General features: G+C 56.7%; 1 protein-coding gene across 1 annotated transcript in view; it reads left to right on the top strand.

Moving 5' to 3' along the window:
• The first annotated feature begins 2,906 nt into the window (after nt 1-2,906).
• The window catches only part of LOC139825804 (uncharacterized), a 98,943-nt gene continuing 85,001 nt past the window's right edge, over nt 2,907-16,848 (top strand). Inside the window, exons 1-2 of the mRNA XM_071800099.1 lie at nt 2,907-3,084; nt 3,439-3,551. The gene's annotated coding sequence lies outside the window, so the exon portion shown is untranslated. The remainder of the gene's footprint in view (nt 3,085-3,438; nt 3,552-16,848) is intronic.

The following is a 16,848-nucleotide window of genomic DNA, read 5'->3' as shown; positions in this document are numbered from 1 at the left end:
GGGACCCCCTTTGTCCCCAGGGGCCATTGTGACATACCAGGACCCACCCTTGTCCCCAGGGCCCTTTGTGACATCCTGGGGACCCCCATTGTCCCCAGAGTCCATTGTGACATCCTGGGCAGCCCCTTTGTCCCCAGGGCCCATTGTGACATCCCAGGACCCCCCTTGTCTCCAGACCCCATTGTGACATCCTGGGGACCCTGTTGTCTCAAGGGCCCATTGTGACACCGTGGGGACCCCCTTTGTCACTGGGGCCCATTGTGGCATACCAGGACTCCACTTTGTCCCCAGGGCCCATTGTGACACCGTGGGGACCCCTTTGTCCCCAGGACCCATTGTGACATCCCATGACCCCCCTTGTCCCCAGGGCCCATTGTGACATCCTGGGGACCCCTTTGTCCCCAGGCACCATTGTGACAGGGTGGGACACCCCTTGTCTCCAAGGCCCATTGTTACATCCTGGGGACCCCCTTTGTCCCCAGAGGCCATTGTGACATCCGGGGGACCCCCCTTGTCCCCAGAGCCCATTGTGACATTCAGGGGACCCCCTCATTTTCCTCAGGGCCTATTGTGACATCCTTGGGACCTCGTTTGTCCCCAGGGCCCATTGTTGTACCATGGGGACCCCCTTTGTCCCCAGGGCCCATTGTGGCACCATGGTGAACCCCTTTGTCACTGGGGCTCATTGTGACATCCCAGGACCCCCCGTTCTCCCCAGGGCCCATTGTGACATCCCAGGACCCCCTTTGTCCCTGTCGAGGGTTAGGATTGCGGGGTGACAATCAAACCCTGGCAGATGTGTTGTCAACTTCCTCTCCCCCCCACTTCCCCCTTTTGCCCCTCCCTCTCCCCCCTTCCCACTCAGCACAGGCGAGCGGGAGGGGAAGAAGCACAGAGGGGAGAGAGTTGGAAAAGTTCAAGATGTTTTACTGATGCTACTGATGAGAACAGAGAAAATAATACAAATATACAAAACCCATCTTGTAAGTCTGAGCAACTGCAGAGCCAGCACCCAAAGTCCTGGATCAGACTCTGCAGCCAACCGGAGCTGGATTCAGTCTCTCACTGGCCTCCGTTCGCAGGGACGACCAGCAAGGTCCTCTCCTAATGTCGGCCATGAGGAGAAGGGAAGGAAAAAGGCAAAAGGGAAGGAAAAGGGACGAGATTCTCGTGATCTCCCGCTTTTATATGAAGTATTCACGTGAACGGAATGTTATACACAGTTGGTCACCGGTTTCTCGTTGCCCCTCTCGCGAGATGTCCATCTGTGCTTGTCAATAAGTTTCCATTCCATTGCTGGGTTTGCCAAAACATGTGTCTGGTTCTCCAGGAAAATGCAGCTGACATGAAGGCTTTGGCTGACAGGCAAAATTCACTAAAAGAGAAACTTGTTTTTTACCAAAACCAGGACACCTGGGGACGCAGAGGCTGCTGAGACATGGAGATGGACTGGGACACGGGGGTGGGCTGGGACATAGAGATAGGCTGGGACATGGATGGCCTGGGTCACAGAGACTGCTGGGATGTGCAGACGGGCTGGGTCATGGGCACGAGTCAGAGCCAGCACAGGAGCAGGGAGGCTGGGGCAGCTCCATCCTGCAGACGTGCTTGTCCTGGCCATGCCAGCCATGGGATACGTGCCCCAGCACAGACACACACCCGTGGGACACACAGCTGGCCACAGGGACCCCAGAGACACACGCACGCCCCGTGCCATCATTCCAGTTCACTGGTGGAGCCGTGGGGGTCACTGGGGTGGCGGTGGCGGTGGCCAAGGGTGGCGAGGGTGGCACCAAGGTGCTCACAGTCCAAACTGATCACTGTGTTTAAAAAGATAATCGAGGGGGAAGGGCAACCAAAGAGCCAGGAATCCATATTTCAAATAAATCAATAAGGTGAGAGGGTTGTTAATTAGATGAATGAGACAGGTAAGCTGAGGCCAGCCCTGGGGAGTCTGTAACCCCTGCAGTGCCAAGCGCTGGGGAGCAGGGCAGGGAATGTGCAGCTGGGGTTGGTGGATGTGTAAGCGGGGGCTTTTTGTCCCATTCCCTGTGCTGTCTTTGGGTAGAACACCTGGTCTTGCCAAATCGTTTATAAAATACGCTTTGCTGAGAGATCCTGCCCGGGGCTGTTCTCTTGGCAAGGGGATTGTTTCCCACAGCAGGGTTTGGCAGCAGAAGTTGGGCAGGACAAGAGGGCCCATGAGGTCAGAAAGCACAGCAGAGCTGGAACGTGGGGTCACGGGCACCAAACCCAGCTCGGGTGGAGCCAAGAGGGCGCCCTCGTGTGCAGGGCCCAAAGCGCCATCTGTAGCATCTGCCCGTCCTTCTGAGCGCCCAGAGCCTCCCTCTTGGGGCCAAATCCTCATGTTTAGGGTCCCAACGCGTCTTTCATCACCCACGGCCTTTGGTCAGGGCGCCCGCAGCTTCATTTTCAGGTGGAGCTCGCTGCCTGGCAACAACCGCCCGGAAGTCTGTGGACAGCCAGGGGATGAAATGCAGCCAATCACATTTGAGGAGGCGGGGTAAGTCATGTGATTGAAACGTAAGCAGCCAATCGAGATTTGAGACCTGCAGGACAGTTGGCGACGGTTGAACAAACTGGGCAGCCCTCAGGGGCGGGCTGTGCTGGCTGCACCAATCACACCTGGTGGGAGTGCAGCAGAGGGATGATTGACAAATAACCTGACCAATCATTTGGTGGGGGGAGCCAGTGGGGAAATCCCAGACAGCCAATCAGAGGAAACAGCAGCTCAGGGAAGGCGGACACTGTGGAGGGAGTAACCCCTCAGGCAGCCAATCAGAGAGAGTATCACCTCAGGGCTGGGTGAGCCTCAAACCAGGACAGAATCACTGCCCAGGCAGCCAATGAGCTGCAGGATCAGCTCAGGGGAGGAGACTGACAGCCCTCCCGACCAATGGTGGTGCAGCCCAGGCTGAGCAGGCGGTTGCTCTGCAGGCGGCCAGCGTGAGCTTTGCCATGGCGCCCGTGGAGCTGCCCGAGGCCGAGCAGCGCCCGGCCCAGCCCTGGGGCCCTTTTTCCTCCCTCTGGGGCCCTGGAGATGTCTTGCTGCCTCTGGCCCAGGTGTGTGTGGGCTGCTCTGGACTTGTTCTCCTGGGCGGGGGAGGGGGCAGGGGCACTTTCTGGAGAGGAGCTGCTGGGGCTGGAGCTGGAGAGAGCAGGAGAAGGGGAAGCAGCTGGAGGGTGGAGTGCAGGGGATCCCCACAGCTGCTGCTGCAGCTGCACCAGAGACAGCTGCCCCTCTGGGTGAGGAAGAGTCCCTGTGAGCAGCCTCAGCAGAGCAGATCACAAACGTGCACCGCAGGGTCTGTGTAAGTGGGGAAAATCACTGTCCGGCCGTATAGTGTGTGTGTGTGTGGGGTGCGTCTGGGGAGCCTCGTGCTGTGAGAGCTGTCAGACACCCATGTGTTCTCTTAGGTGCGGGATGGACAAACGGCTGGAGCTACAGAATAGGAGGGGAGGGAAAGGCAGGCAGACAGAAGGGCCTGAACTCCACAGCTTGCCTGGCAGTGCAGAGAGCAGGAACTGTGGTGAGTGCTGGGCCCTTGGGGTCATTTCATCCTGTTTTGTGCTCCAGTCCCTCCCTGCTCCCTCCTCTTTCCTACCGTGTCCTTCTTCCTCTTCATCTCTTCTGTCTCTGCCCCTCTCTGCTTCTTCCTCACCGTTTCCTCCACCCTTCTCCAACTCTGTGCAGGGTTTCTCGTGGTTTACAGTGTCTGCTTTTGAGAGGAACGTATTCCTGACTGTCTCCATCTCTGTATGGTGAAGCTTTCTGCCTGCACTATGATTTTGCTGGGCTGTGAGGCTGTGTTGGAGCAGCAGAGGTCAGAAGTGGTGGCTTTAAAGGCATTGAAGCTGTGGTCAAACTAGCAGGAAAAGCTGGTTTCTTCCCAGAGAGCTGCCTGACAAAAACAGCTACAAGTAAAGACCCTTGAAGTTGGCTTTTTTTTTTTTTAATTTGCTATTAATATGTAGCTTTTGGTATTGATTGATTGATTGATTGATTGATTTCTGGGAAGCAAGAAGTGAGAGCCTGTGCACTCCCATAGGCAGTGCTGCCTCCCAAAATAGGTGCACCCTTCTCCACTTCTGTTCCTTCCATGCTGGTGTAGCACAAGGCCATGCAGCAGTGTGCAGATGTGGTGATTCCAATGTGACTGTGAGGTCAGAGCCCCTCGGTGACGTGCTGTGCTGTGTCTTGGCAGCAGCAGCATCATGGGGCGAGCGTGGGGGCCATGGTCCTCACCCTGTTCCTCCTCCTGGTGTCCCTGCCAGCCCGGGACGCCCAGGCTGCTCCAGCCGAGCGCAGGGAGCAGGTGGGCGAGCAGGGGCAGCACCCAGCCCCGAGCAGCTCAGCAGGGCAGCAGTGGGGCCAGGGCTGGGGCTGGGGCCGGGAGAGCAGCCGGGCTGGGCCGGGCAGGGCGAGCCAGGCAGCACCAGGGTGTGGGCAGGGGGCAGACACCCGCAGGGAGGGGAGAGGGGCTGCGGCTGCTTCAGGGGCAGGTTCTGGGCAAGCAGGGGCTGGGAGTGCTGGCACAGGGCAGAAACCAGCACTGAGTCCCTGTGGGGCCCTCCCTGCCCCCCAGCCTCGTGCCACACGGCCCCATCCCAGGGCGCGCTTTGAGCCTTTGGGCCCGTTTCAAATCAAAGCTGGGATTGCTTTGGCACTTTGGGCCACTTTAGAGCTAAACCTGGGCACATTTGTGCCCTTTGGGATCGTTTCTGCCTATATCTGGGAGTTCTTTGGTTTTCCAGTTTTGTTTATACCCAAATCTGGGGGTGTTTGGGCCATTTTTGGCCATTTTTTTACCCAAATCTGGGCATACTTCGACTCTTTGGTCCAGTTTCACCCTGAATCTGGGGATGTTATACCCCTTTTTGGCCAGTTTTGCTCAAATCTAGTGGTGCTTTGGTTTTTTCTGCCTCTCTTGACCCGATATACTCAGGTGCTTTTGCCCATTTTTTCCCCTGATATGGGCACTGTGATCCCAAATATGGGATGTTTTCATGTTTGCCGACAGCTTTGCACCCAAGTGTGGATGTTTTTGCCTCTTTGGGCCACTTTTTGCCCAAATACTCAGATTGTTTTGCCTGTATTGACCAATTTAGCTCCCAAATATTTGGAATATTTTGTCATTTTGCCAGTTTTTTCCCCAAATACGGCTATTTTTCTGCAAGATATGGGCACTGTTGTCCTAAATATGTTGTGTTGTGTTTTGTTTTTTCTCTCTTGTCTATGTCCTCTTTTACCTGGAATGCAGGAGTGTTGCTCGGTGAGCCTGGAAACCTCTCTGATCTGTGCTTGACTCCAGGACATGGCCTTGGCAGAGTTGATCGAGCTTCTCAGCTGGGTCCTGGTTAGGAGCCTTGGGCTGTCCCAGAGGTGAGTTGTCACTGTCTGTCTGCTTGAGCGAATAAACACTCGTGTTTTAATAGGTTATTCATGTGTGATTGTACCCAAGATCCTCTCAGAGGCTTTCCAAAAGCTTTTTGTGCCTTGGTGGTATTACACAGACAAGTCATGAATGTTCAATTTGCCTGAAAACCTGCTAGGTCTCAGCAAAAAGGTCACCCGTGCTCTGTTTCTAGCTGTGGGAACACACACCTCTGTATGTGTCTCGTGTCATTATCTCACCCTCTCCCATCACAGCAGGTGACTGAGGAAGCAGGAGATCACAACGTGCCATGGAAGCTCCCCACCCGTGTTTGACTCCCTGTTTGGTTCCTGCAGTCCATGCTGATCAAGCCTCTTGGTGTAATCCTGTTCCTGAGCCTGAGGGGAATCGCAGGGGTAAGTGTTCAGTGTTCATTGGTTACTGGCCTTTTGCGTTTGTTAGTATTTGGTTTATTATTTGTGAACGTTTTCTTGCAATAGTTGAGCCTTGCAGTAGCCAGCAGGCTCTGATTTAGGAGAAACATGGATGATCATTTTTTGCCCTGGTGCTCCATGCTCCCACGTTAGTGTGGGTTTCCTTTTGTGTGTGTGAGAGGTCTCCTGGTGAGAAGGCCCTGAGAGGCCCCGTGTTGGTCCGTCTGGTCCTTGAGGGGTGTTGCATGTGGCCTGGACACAGTAGTTTGGAAGCTGCCAGGTCCCAGACAAGGGCTCTGCAGCCCCTCTGCAGCTTTGGCAATTTCAGCATGCGTCTGGGTCCCGTGTTGTTGCCTGACCCCCGTCCAGGCGCTGCAGGTCATTTCACAACGTGAAATGGAAACGCTTTTCCTTTCTGCTCGATTCCAGCCGTCCCTGTAGGCAGCGGCTCCTTGACTGCTTCACCTGAGTGTGTCCGTGAGCCTCGGGGCCATCCCACAGGTACGACCTGGGAACAAATGAGCGTTTCCATGTTAATTTTCCGTTCCTGTGAAATTTAGCTTGCTGCTTTCTTGGCTGACGCTCGGTCACGCAGAGGGGAAGTGGGTCCAGCTCAGTGCTGTGCCCCAGAGGGCTCTGCCTTGCAAAGCTCTTTGCCAACTGCTCCGTCTCTGCGCCGCTCGCAGTGCCGGCTGCCGAGGCAGCAGCAGGTTGGGGCTGAGTTTAGAGCTGGGTGAGCTCCAGGGAGTCCTTTCTCCTGACAGCTCCAGGCCTGCTTAGTGGCCACTGCAAGTGCTGGATAAATGTTGGCAAGATGCTCCTGACTGGAAGGAGAGAGGAGCTGCCACTGGGATGGGTTTGGAGCCTGCGGTGGCTCACGGAGGTGGCCGTTGCGGAGGGGCAGTGTGAGCTCTGGTGCTGCTGTCTCCAGGTTGGATCACCAGACCACCGTGCTGGTTCACCAGATCTTTGGCAGATCCCTGTGCTCCCGTGGTGAGCGCTGGCTGCCAGGTCCTGGGCCTGTGACTCTCAGGGCAGTGGTTTCCCTGAGAGCCTTGGAGCAAAAACCTTTTGGGAAAACTGCTGAGTGTGTGTAACTTCTCCAGAGCTGCAGCTGGTCAGTCTGGATGTTCCTGTGGGTTGTGGGGTGTGTTGTGGTGATGGAAAATGCTGTTGGCTGTGGGCCCCAGCTCTTTGCCACCAGCTGAAGAACCCACGTTGGCAGTTACGGAGCAACACTTGCTGTCCCAGCACGCAGTGGAATTGCACGCTGTGAATCCTGGTGCCGACATCCCAGAGCCCAAAGCTGGAGAGGGGGAACACGGCAGCTGCCTGTGCTGTGCTGGGGTGGTGTTGGGTGCAGGTGTTGTGCCAGGGTGTGCTTACTGCTCTTGCTTTTGCAGTGAAGTTCTCAGTGTGCAGGAGCATCTGGGAGACCTCTGACCCTTTCCTGGACCTGGCGCTGGAGATCAGGTACTGGGGCAGGGTCTGGGTGGGGGGAGCTCTGCTCTCACAGGGGATGTTCCTGCAGCTGCACCGTTCCTGCTCTCAAGGCTGCTTAACTGCCAGTGTCAGGCAGGGTGTGGGCAAGAGGGAAGCAGCTGCTGTTGTTGTGCTGCCTCTGTCTGGCAAAGCGGAGCCCGTTGCCTGAGCATGAGCCACGACTCCTCCAGTGAGGCTCCGTGCTGTGGGGGACAGTGCAGCCGTCCCTCATGGCGTGCTGGCCAGGGCCTGGCTGGGGGCAGCCTCAGGGTTTTGGTGCAGTCTGGGGCCCTGTGCTCATGCTCTGTTTTATCTCTTGGGGCCAGCGCCTCTGATCAGGTGAAAAAAGCTGTGACCAACAGACCCGTGTCTTCCCCAGTGACAGGCCAGGTGAGTCCTGAAGGCTGTTCAGGGCCAGAGCACCATGTCACCACTACCAGCCAAGAAGCTGGTGTTTTGTGCCAAAAAGTGAGTCTGAGCTTCTGCCTGGGGTCTTCCATAGGTGCCTTGTGTCTTCTGAGCTGAAGGTTGTGTTGGGGACAGTGTAGACCAGATGCTGGGTGTCTTGCTCAGCTGGAGGCAGACAGGGAGAGCCCCTCAGCCCCAGGGCTGCAGCAATTGCTCTGGTTTGGGGTGCAGGGCCAGGTCCCTGCTGTTGTTCCCATCCCGGATTAAGGCTGGAGGAACGCCTCCTGTCTTCTTGCTCAGGACAGAGGGGCGGGGGTGCCAGTCCCTGGAGCGGGGTGGCCTCGCCAATCTTCTCTGGGTATCCTGTCCCCTGGGGTGATGGGAGGAGGAGACTCTGCAGCCTCCAGGCAGTGGCTGGGACCGGCCCTCTGGGCGCCGCTGTGCAGCCAGGGCTCAGGACAGTGCGCTGGGGTTTCTGTTGTTTACATTTCCCTCCTTCCTTTTTTCCTTTCGGCTTCTAACAGAAAACACTTCTGATTTGTTGACCACCCCCACTTTCCTCTCCCCTGCTGTGTCTTTACCCTTCCTTTTTCTCTGGGCTCTCCTTCTTATTTTCTTCTCTTGGCTCATGGAAACCTCTTTTCTTTAGATCACCAAGTTTGTTGTTTTTTTTTTTCATGTCAATAGCTGCAGCGCAGCATCCTGTGGAAGGCGAGCAGAAGCGACCATTGCACACCACCTCATTCCCAATTTGCCAAGCGCACCTTCCCCATGGACAGCACCCAGCCCAACTCCTGGGCCTTTTGGCAAGTCGAGGTTAGTGGTGCCAGTCGCTCTCAGGCTCCTGACTGGCAGCAAGGCCAGTACTCCACGAGACAACTGCATGGCAGGTGGCCCGGGGGAGGGAGTGATTTCAGCAGCCACCTCTCCTGTTCTCTTGGGTTGGCTAAGATGGTAGCAGTTGAGTGCTGTGCTTGTGCACTGTGGAGTGTGGAGGAAGAGGGGGGCTCCTGATCTGGCCTTCAGATCATGTCAGCCTCTTTTCCTGTTCTGCAGGCTGTCCTCATCTGCACTGCATCAGGCAAATCCTGAAAAGCCGACCTTCAGCTGCGTCCTCAGCTCAGCCTTTTGGCTCCCAGCTGTCTTAGGGTTAGGATTTACAGTAAAGGTTAGAGTTAGGGTAAAAATTAGGGCTTAGTTTAAGGGTTAAGTTAGGGTTAGATTTAGAGTTAGGGTTAGGATTAGGTTTAGGTTTAGCATTTAGATAAGGGTTAGGTTTTAGTTAAGGTTGAGGGTTAGTGTTAGGTAAGGTTTTGGGTTAGGGGATAGAGTTAGGGTTAGAGTTTGGGATAGGCTTAGGGAGCATGGTTAGGGTTTTGAGTGAGGGTTATGGGTCAGGTTTTGGGTTAGACTTAGTGTTAGAGTTAGGATTAAACTTTGGGCAAGAGGTTAGAGCATAGCGTTAAGGGTTAGGATTAGAAGTTTGTGATTGGGTTCTATGAGGTTTAAGTTAGGGTTAAGTAGTAGGGTTAAGGTATAGGGTTCGATTTAGGGTAAAGGTAAGTGTTAGGAGTTACAGTTAGGGTTAGGCTTAGGAATTAGGGAGTGGGGTTAGACTTTGGGGTTACGGGTTTGATTTATGTTTAAGGGGGAAGGTTAGATCGAAGGTTAGAAATAGGGTTAAACGTAGGGCAAGGGTCAGAGTTAGGGTTAGAATTACTGTTAGGGTTAGGAGTATGTGTTTCAGTTAGGTGATGTTTGGGATTAGGGTTATGTGTTAGAGTTAGGCTTTAGGGTTAGGAATTATGGTTAGTGCTAGACTTAGGAGCTAGGGATTAGTCTGAGAGTTAGGATTTTAGGTTCGGGTATGTGTTTGCATTTGGGTTTAGGTTAGGTGTTCATGTGTTAGGGTTAGGATTTGATTAGTGTCAGGGATAGAGAGTAGTGTCAGTGGAAGTGGTTGGGGTTAGGGGTTGGTTTTAGGAAGTAGGGCTGGGGTTAGGGTTACGTTTGGGTTAGAGTTAGTGGTAGGGTCAGGGTTTGATTAGGATTAGGGTTAGAGTTAAGGTGAGGGGTTTTGGGTGAGGGATAGAGTTTGGTTTTAGGTTTAGGCATAGATTTCTGATTAGAGTAAGAGGGCTAAGCATTAGGTTTAGAGTTGGAGTTAGGGGTAGAGGTTGGTCTTCGATTTAGCCTTGCTTTAGGATTACAGTAAGTGATTGGACTAATATTAGAAGTTTAGATGAAGGGATAGGTGTTAGGGGTAGGGTTAGGGTTGTTATTATTAGGGTTTGATTAGGATTAGGTTTAGGGCTTATGGGTAGGGATGTGGTTAGTGATAAGGGTTAGTATTAGGGTTAATGTTAGGAGTAAGGATTAAGGTTAGGGGTTAGGGAATAGTGTTTGTGTAAGCAGTAAGACTTCAGGTTTAGGGGGAAAGGGTAGGAATATGGTTAAGGTTGGCATAGGGTTAGGAGTTTGGGTTAGGGTTAGGCTTAGGTTTTGGAGTTTGGGTTAGGGTTAGGCTTAGGAGTTTGGGTTAGGCTTAGTCTTAAGCTTAGGAGTTTGGTTTAGGCTTAGACTTAGGGTTAGGAGTTTGAGTTAGGATTTAGGGTTAGTCTTAAGGCTAGGAGTTTGGCTTAGGGTTAGGGTTGGGCATCTGGGTTGGGCTTAGGCGTCTGGGTTGGGCTTAGGCGTCTGGGTTGGGCTTAGGCGTCTGGGTTGGGCTTAGGCGTCTGGGTTGGGCTTAGGCGTCTGGGTTGGGCTTAGGCGTCTGGGTTGGGCTTAGGCGTCTGGGTTGGGCTTAGGCGTCTGGGTTGGGCTTAGGCGTCTGGGTTAGGAGTTTGGGTTAGGGTTAAGGGTTTGGGTTTGGCTTAGAGTTAAGGATTTGGGTTAGGGTTAAGGGATTGGGTTAGGATTGGGTTTAGGGTTAGGAATTAGGCTTAGGTTTAGGATTAGGATTAGCGTTATGTTCTGGGTTAGGGTTAGAGGTTAGGGTTAAGAGTTAGGGATTAGGGTTAGGAGTTGGGGTTAGGAGTTGGGGTTAGGAATCTTAACCCTCGAGAGGGACAAAGGGGGTCCCCAGGATGTCACAATGGGCCCTGGGAAGTCACAATGGGCCCTGGGGACAACGGGCGGTCCTGGGATGTCACAATGAGCCCTGGGGACAAAGAGGGGTCCCCTGAATGTCACAATGGGCCCTGGGGACAAATGGGGGTCCCGACGGTGTCACAATGGGCCCTGGGGACAAGTTGGGGTCCTGGGATGTCACAATGGACCCTGGGGACAGAGGGGGTCCCCAGGATGCCACAATGGGCCCTGGAGACAAGGGGGGGTCCCCAGGATGTCACAATAGGCCCTGGGGACAAACGGGGTCCCAAGAATGTCACAATGGGCCCTGGGGACAAAGGTGGTTCCCCTGAAAGTCACAATGGGCCTTAGGGACAAAGGGGGGTCCCCAGGATGTCACAATGGGCCCTGGGGACAAAGGGCATCCCCAGGATGTCACAATGGGCTCTGGGGACAAGGGGGGGTTCTGGGATGTCACAATTGACCCTGGGGACAAAGGGAGTCCGCAGCATGTCACAATGGGCCCTGGGAACAAAGGAGGGGTCCCCAGGATTTCACAATGGGCCCTAAGGACAATGGGGGGTCCTGCGACGTCACAATGGGCACTGGAGACAAGGGGGGGTCCCCAGGATGTCACAATAGGCCCTGGGGACAAAGAGGGTCCCCACGGTGTCACAATGGGCCCTGGGGACAATGGGAGTCCCCAGCATGTCACAATGGGCCCTGGGGACAAGGGGGGGTCCTTGGATGTCACAATGGGCCCCAGTGACAAAGGGATCCCCCATGGTGCGAAAATGGGCCCTGGGGACAAAGGGGGTCCCTAGGATGTCACAATGGGCTCTGGGGACAATGGGGGGTCCTGGGATGTCACAATGGGACCTGGGGACAAATGGGGTCCCCACGGTGTCACAATGGACTCTGGGGACAACAGGGAGTCATGGGACGTCCAATGTGCCCTGGGGACAATGGGGGGTCCTGTGAAGTCATAATGGACCCTGGAGAAAAGGTTGGGTCCCCAGGATGTTACAATGGGCTCTGGGGACAATGGGGGGTGTCCAGGATGTCACACTGGGCCCTGAGGACAAGGCGGGGTCCCCATGGTGTCACAATGGGTTCCCAGTGAAAAGGGGGGGTCCCCATAGTGTCACAATGGTCCCTGGGGACAAAGAGGGGTGCCCTGAATGTCATAATGGGCCCTGGGGACAAGGGGCGTCCCCACGGTGCCACAATGGGCCCTGGGGACAAAGTGGAGTCCTGGGATGTCACAGTGGGCTCCAGTGACAAAGGGGGTCCTCATTGTGCCACAACGGGCCCTGGGGACAAACGGGATCCCCAGGATGTCACAATGGGCCCTGACGACAAAGGGGGTCCCCAGCATGTCACAATGGGCCCTGAGGACAAGGTGTGGTCTCCATGGTGTCACAATGGGCCCTGGGGACAAAGTGGGGTCCTGGGATGTCAGAAGAGGCACTGGGGGCAACGAGGGGTCCTGGGAAGCCTCGATGGTCCCTGGGGACAAAGGGGGTCCCCACGGTGTCCCAATGGGCCCTGGGGACAAAGGGGGTTCCCCAGGATGTCACAATAAGTCCTGGGGACAAAGGGGGTCCTGGGACGTCACAATGGGCCCATGGGATAAAGAGTGGTCCCCTGAATGTCACAATGGGCCGTGGGGACAAGCGGGGTCCCCACGGTGTCAGAATGGGTCCTGGGGACAAAGGGGGGTCCTGGATTGTCACAATGTACACCAGTGACAAAGGGGGTCCCCTGAATGTCACAATGGGCCCTGGGGACGAGAGGGGTCTCCACGGTGTCACAATGGGCCCTGGGGACAAAGAGGTGTCCCGAGGATGTCACAATGGGCCCTGGGGACAAAGGGGTTCTGGGGACATCACAATAGGCCCTGGGAACAAAGGGGGTCACCATGGTGCCACAATGGGCCCTGGGGACAAGGGGTTAGGGGGTTGTGTTAGGGGTTTGGAGGATTAGGTGGTGCAGGATTTGGGGGTTCAGGGTTTAGGGGTGCAGTGGTTTGGAGTGCAGTGTTTTGGGGTGCAGGGTTTGGGGAAGGAGGATATGGAGGTGCAGGGTTTAGGGTGCAGGATCTTGGGGTGCAGGGGTTTGGGGTGGGGGGCTTGGTAGGGCAGGATTTGGGGGTGGAAAGTTTATTGGGTATAGCTGGGGGTGCAGGATTTGGGGGTGAAGGCGTTGTGGGGTGCAGGGTTGTGGGGTGCAGGGTTTGGGAGATCGGGACGTGGGGCTGGAGGATTTGGGGGTGCAGGGTTTGGAGCAGCAGGATCTGAGGGTGCAGAGTTGGGGGGTGCAAGATTGGGGGTAGCAGGGTTTTGGGGAGCAGGGTTTAGGGGTCAGGCTTTAGGGGGACAGGGTTTGGGGGGCAGGGTTGGGAGGGATGATTTTGGGGTGCAGGGTTTAAAGGTTCACGATCTGGAGGTGCAGCATTTTGGGGTGCAGGGTTATGGGGCTATGGGTTTTGGGAGGGAAGGATCTGGGGGTGCAGGGATCACAGCATGGGGGTGCAGGATTCTGGGGTGCAGGATCTGGGGAGCAGGATCTGGGGAGCAGGATATGGGGTGCAGAACCTTGTTGTTCAGGGTTTAGAGGCAGAATTTGGGGGTGCAGGGCTTTGGGGTGAGGAGTTGGGGGTGCAGGGTTCAGGTGTTCGGGACTTGGGGGTTGGAGGATTTGGGGGTGCAGGGTTGGGTAAGGAAGGATCTGAGGGCGCAGGGTTTGTGGGGCAGGATTTTGGGTGCAGGGTTTGGGGAGCAGGATCTGGGGGTGATGGAATTGGTTGACAAGGTTTCGCAGGCCGGCTTTGGGGGAGCAGAGTTCAGGGGTGCAAGGTTTGGGGGACAGGTTTGGACATAAAAGATTCGGGGGCGAATGGTTTGGGGGAACGATTTTGGGGTGCAGGATTTGGGGGTGCAGGATTTGGTATTACAGGTTTTGGGGATTCATGGCTTGGGAAGAGGATTTAGGGGTGCAGGGTTTCAAGATGCAGGATTTGGGGTGCAGTATTTGGGGTTGCAGGTTTGGGGGTGCAAGTTGTGGGGCGGCAGGATATCGGGTACAGGGTTCTGGGCTGCAGGGTTTGGGGGTGCAGGATTTCAACGTGCAGGGTTCTGGGGTGCAGGATCTGGGGGTCCAGGGTTTGGCAGTGCATTGGCTTTGGGGGTTGAAGGATTTGGGGGTGCAGGGTTTAGGAATGCAGGATTTGGGGGTGCAGGATTTGGGGGTGCAGAGTTAGGGGGCAGGATTTTCAGTGCAGGCTTCAGGGTACAGAACCTGGTGGTGCAGGATCTGGGGGTGCAGGTTTTCGGTGGGGAATTTGGGGGTGCAGGGTGTTGAGGAAGGATCTGGGGGTGCAATATTTGGGCTTTAAGGGTTTAGGGGGGCAGGATCTGGCAGTGCAGAGTTTGGGGACAGGACCTGGGGGTGCAGCGATTGGGGTTACAGGTTCTGGGGGTGCAGGGTTGAGGGAATTGTTTGAGGTGCAGGGTTATGAGAGTGCAGGATTTCTGGGTGCAGAGTTTGGGGTGCTGGGTATGGGGCAGCAGGATCTGGGGGTGCAGGATTTGGGGGTTCAGTGTTTGGGGCAGCACAATCTTGGGGTGCAGGGGTTTGCAGTGAAAGGTTTGGTAGGCAGGATTCGGGGTGCAGGATTTTGGGTGCCGTGTCTGCGGGGCAGGTTTGGGGTGATCACTGCTGATCCGCACACACTCGCTCTCTCTGGTATTCACCTCCACTCCTGCTCCTCCACCTCCCCACTGTTCTCTCCACCTCCTCTCTTCTCGTTCGCACCCCCCACCCCAGTTCCTGGTGCTGAGTGCGGAGCTCAGCGCACACAGAGCTGCCCAGGGTGAGCAGTGCAGGTGCGGTTCGAGCTGGGAGGAAAGGCTGTGGGTGTGTGCAGCGTTCTGGGCCATGATGGGTATGAACCCCTCACTGTGTTTAACACACCCGTGCTGTTTAACGGGGGCGTGTGGGGCGGAGCGAATCCCCCGCGCTGCTTTGCTTTTGCTCTGATGAACGGGGGTTTAAGGAATACAAGGAAGGAATTGGATTGAAATAAATAACTTACGCTTTTGCTATGGATAAAAACGTTTAAGCCAATAATTCACAAACAAATTTCATAACTTTTCACATAGAACTCAAGCACCTTTTCCTTTCTCCAGGTGCAGAGCCCGTGCCTCACTTGGTTCCGTCTGCAAACAGCGCCCATCCCAGCTCGAATCCCCCTGCCCCTCTCACCCTGTGCAGCTCTTTGTGCGCTGAGCTCCGCACTCAGCACCAGCGGGTGCGGCTCCTCCTGAGGGGCTGGGGGGAGGGGGCGGGGCCAAGGGCTGGTTTGAGGGGGCGGGGCTGAGGCGGCGAGCTGCGATTGGCCGGCCGGGCCGCAGCGGCCGTTCCCGCCTGAGCCTTGGGGCGGAGCCAGAGCGGGAGTGCGGGGGGCGGCCGGGCCAGGAGCCGCCCGCAGAGCGCCCGGAGAGCGGGCTTCAGGGACTCTGCCCGGGAACGAGCGGCAGGAGGAGAGGAGACGGCCCCAGCGGTACCGGGTGAGCTTCTGGCTGGAGCCTGGGAGCTGTTCCTCCCAGCGAGGGCTGTCGGGCGCTGAACAGGGCAGGGCTGGAGCCGCCATCCCTGGAGGGGTTTCCACAGGAGCTCCTGAGGGCCGTGGGCAGTGCCGGGGGGTTGTGCTTGGACTCCAGCACCTTCAAGGTGTTTGACACCCAAAGGGATTCTGTGGCACACTCCATTTTCACGTTGCCATGGAGCCCGGAGGTCCCAGCGGGGTTTGGATCAGCGTGTTCTGGAACATTCTCAGTGGTCGGGTCTGTGTGCAGAGTGTGGTGGGAACGAGAAGAGAGGAGATGGAGAGAACAGTGGGGAGGTGGAGGAGCAGGAGTGGAGGTGAATACCAGAGAGAGCGAGTGTGTGCGGATCAGCAGTGATCACCCCAAACCTCAGGGGTGAATTGGAGAAACTGCCGGTTTGACCCGGAGGGATGGAGCCAGAATTTGAGGCCAGAAATCAGTTGCCCCAGATCCTTGGGTCTGGAGGTTGTGCTTTTGGGCTTCACCTCCCGTCCGGGTACCCCGGGGTGACAGCGGGGCCTCTCCGGTCCTTCCGCGGGCTCTGCCCGGTCGGAGCAGCAAGGCCGGCGATGGGGAGGGGTTCCCGGGGAGGGCAGAGCCCGTCCCGCGGGGCTGCGGGGACGTTTCTAGGCAGGCTCCGCGCTAAACAGCCCCGTTGCTAGGGGAGGGGGCCATTTCCAGCCCGGCGCTGCGGTAGACAGCCCCGTTGCTATGGGAACGGGGGCCTTGCGGGCCGGACCCCGCGCGGCGCGGCCCCCGTTGCTATGGGAACGGGGGCCTTCCAGTGCGGGCGGCGCGCAGCATGGCGGTGCCGCCCGAGCGCGGCGCTGAGCGGCGTCCGGAGCGGGCACGGCCGGTGAGTCCCGGGCCGGGGAGCCCCGGTTCCCCTGGGCGGGCAGCGGGAGCCGCTTGGGGGGTGGCGGGGAGAGCGCTCGGGCGGCTGAATTGCTGGCGTGGCCGGCTCGGGGAGGCGGGGGTGGCTCCGGCTCTTCCCGGGCTCTCTCGGGAATTTGTGTCCAGTTGTGGCCCCTCAGCTCCAGAAGGACAGGGAACTGCTGGAGAGAGCCCAGCGCAGCCACCAAGATGCTGGAGGGAGTGGAGCATCTCCCGTGTGAGGAAAGGCTGAGGGAGCTGGGGCTCTGGAGCTGGAGGAGAGGAGACTGAGGGGGGACTCATTCCTGGGGATCAATATGGAAAGGGGGGTGTCCCGGAGGCACCCCAGGTTCGTTTAAGGGACAACAGGGTCCAAACCAACTTCTGTTAAACCGGTGAGAAACAGGGTTTTAGCATCCAAAAGTGACTCTGGCTGTGGGTGCTCCTGAAGCCTCCAAACATCCCCCACGCTGGCCGCGGGCGCCCAGCGGCTCCGTGGCGCCTCGGGGCTCCCTTCTCCTAACGGCCCTGGGGCCAGACAAAAGAAGCTGTAGCAGAGAGAGGGGGAGATGCGTC

This window comes from Patagioenas fasciata, chromosome 29 (genome assembly GCF_037038585.1).
Source record: "Patagioenas fasciata isolate bPatFas1 chromosome 29, bPatFas1.hap1, whole genome shotgun sequence".
NCBI classification, from domain to species: domain Eukaryota; kingdom Metazoa; phylum Chordata; class Aves; order Columbiformes; family Columbidae; genus Patagioenas; species Patagioenas fasciata.
This window is presented reverse-complemented; position numbering and strand designations above follow the sequence as displayed.